The following is a 2,500-nucleotide window of genomic DNA, read 5'->3' as shown; positions in this document are numbered from 1 at the left end:
ACCGCTCTGGGGCGTCAATATGAAGTGGGGACCCGAGGGAGAGTGCCTCCCATGAGGGTAGAATGTGTGACTTTTGGGGGGAAAGTCGAATTATGGAGCAAAAACCATTTTTGGGGACTTAGAAAAAATTCCGAGATGTGTCAGACTTCCAGGAAGGGGGCGCCTCGGGAGGTGTACCTAGGAGGCTTCCAGGGGCCTGGGTACACTTTTCAGAAAGTACCGTTGGGACTTAGAAAAATTTTCAAGATTTTTGGACTTAGAGCGATTTTTGGATTTTTGTGCAAATATCGAATTTTCCCTTCTCCCACCGCTCTGGGGCGTCAATATGAAGTGGGGACCCGAGGGAGAGTGCCTCCCATGAGGGTAGAATGTGTGACTTTTGGGGGGAAAGTCGAATTATGGAGCAAAAACCATTTTTGGGGACTTAGAAAAAATTCCGAGATGTGTCAGACTTCCAGGAAGGGGGCGCCTCGGGAGGTGTACCTAGGAGGCTTCCAGGGGCCTGGGTACACTTTTCAGAAAGTACCGTTGGGACTTAGAAAAATTTTCAAGATTTTTGGACTTAGAGCGATTTTTGGATTTTTGTGCAAAAATCGAATTTTCCCTTCTCCCACCGCTCTGGGGCGTCAATATGAAGTGGGGACCCGAGGGAGAGTGCCTCCCATGAGGGTAGAATGTGTGACTTTTGGGGGGAAAGTCGAATTATGGAGCAAAAACCATTTTTGGGGACTTAGAAAAAATTCCGAGATGTGTCAGACTTCCAGGAAGGGGGCGCCTCGGGAGGTGTACCTAGGAGGCTTCCAGGGGCCTGGGTACACTTTTCAGAAAGTACCGTTGGGACTTAGAAAAATTTTCAAGATTTTTGGACTTAGAGCGATTTTTGGATTTTTGTGCAAAAATCGAATTTTCCCTTCTCCCACCGCTCTGGGGCGTCAATATGAAGTGGGGACCCGAGGGAGAGTGCCTCCCATGAGGGTAGAATGTGTGACTTTTGGGGGGAAAGTCGAATTATGGAGCAAAAACCATTTTTTGGGACTTAGAAAAATTTCGAGATGTGACAGACTTCCAGGAAGGGGGCGCCTCGGGAGGTGTACCTAGGAGGCTTCCAGGGGCCTGGGTACACTTTTCAGAAAGTACCGTTGGGACTTAGAAAAATTTTCAGGATTTTTGGACTTAGAGCGATTTTTGGATTTTTGATCAAAAATCGAATTTCCCCTTCTCCCACCGCTCTGGGGCGTCAATATGATGTGGGGACCCGAGGGAGAGTGCCTCCCATGAGGGTAGAATGTGTGGCTTTTGGGGGGAAAGTCGAATTATGGAGCAAAAACCAGTTTTTGGGACTTAGAAAAATTTCGAGATGTGTCAGACTTCCAGGAAGGGGGGAGTCTCAGGAGGTGTACCTAGGAGGCTTCCAGGGGCCTGGGTACACTTTTCAGAAAGTACCGTTGGGACTTAGAAAAATTTTCAGGATTTTTGGACTTAGAGCGATTTTTGGATTTTTGTGCAAAAATCAGATTTCCCCTTCTCCCACCGCTCTGGGGCGTCAATATGATGTGGGGACCCGAGGGAGAGTGCCTCCCATGAGGGTAGAATGTGTGGTTTTTTGGGGGAAAGTCGAATTATGGAAGAAATTGAGTTTTGAGGACAAAAAAGTGTTTTGAGGACAAAAAAGTTTCTTGAGGACAAAAAAGTTTCTCGAGGACAAAAAAGTGTTTTGAGGACAAAAAAGTTTCTTGAGGACAAAAAAGTGTTTTGCGAACAAAAAATGGAATTTTGTGATTTTGTGTAAAAATAAGTAAATTCCCCTACTTCCACCACAGGGGGGCTTCAGTATGTTGTAGGGCCCCCAGGGAGGGTCCCCCAACTGGGTTTAAAGTTTGTGGATCCTGGGCAGAAAGTTGAATTTTGGATGAAAAACCGAATTTTGGGACTTAGAAAAATTTCGAGCTGAGCAGTGACAGACTTCCAGGCAGGGGAGCCTCTCTGGAGGTGTACCGAAAACAGTTCCAGGAGCTGAGGTCATTTTCGAACATTTTTTGTTCGCTCAAATTTTTTTTGTTTTTGAGCTCTAAAAAGCTGTTATTATCAATTGGCTCAAAAATTTCAAGTGTCATGAGCTAGTACATGTTGGAGGAATACGTTTTAGGCAAAAAATTGCAAAAAAAAAAATCCAAGTGAAAAAGAACCGGAATGGGGAATTTCTGACTGCTGTAGCAGCCGCACAGTTCCAGGAGGTCGGATACATTTCCGACTTTGTCCCGCTCATTGAAGTACATTGTCCCGCAATGCAAATACATAGTAATGCGCACCTGCGGGAGAATATAGGAGAGAGTGGGCTCTCTCTACCCCGATGTATGGCGGTTGTTCCTATGGTTCTCTGGCTCGGGTAGGCGACTTAGAAGGTGGTCCCTCTTGTCGTGGAAGTTGCAAAATACGGCCGAGACTGAACTTCCACGGCTCCAGGAGGGACTTTTGCTGGTCGTGCGTCCCAAGTGAGAGA

This window comes from Dendrobates tinctorius, unplaced genomic scaffold (genome assembly GCF_039654945.1).
Source record: "Dendrobates tinctorius isolate UK_male_01 unplaced genomic scaffold, ASM3965494v1 ptg000534l, whole genome shotgun sequence".
Classification (NCBI taxonomy): domain Eukaryota; kingdom Metazoa; phylum Chordata; class Amphibia; order Anura; family Dendrobatidae; genus Dendrobates; species Dendrobates tinctorius.
The sequence above is the reverse complement of the archived record's forward strand: the minus strand, read 5'-3'. Positions refer to the sequence as shown.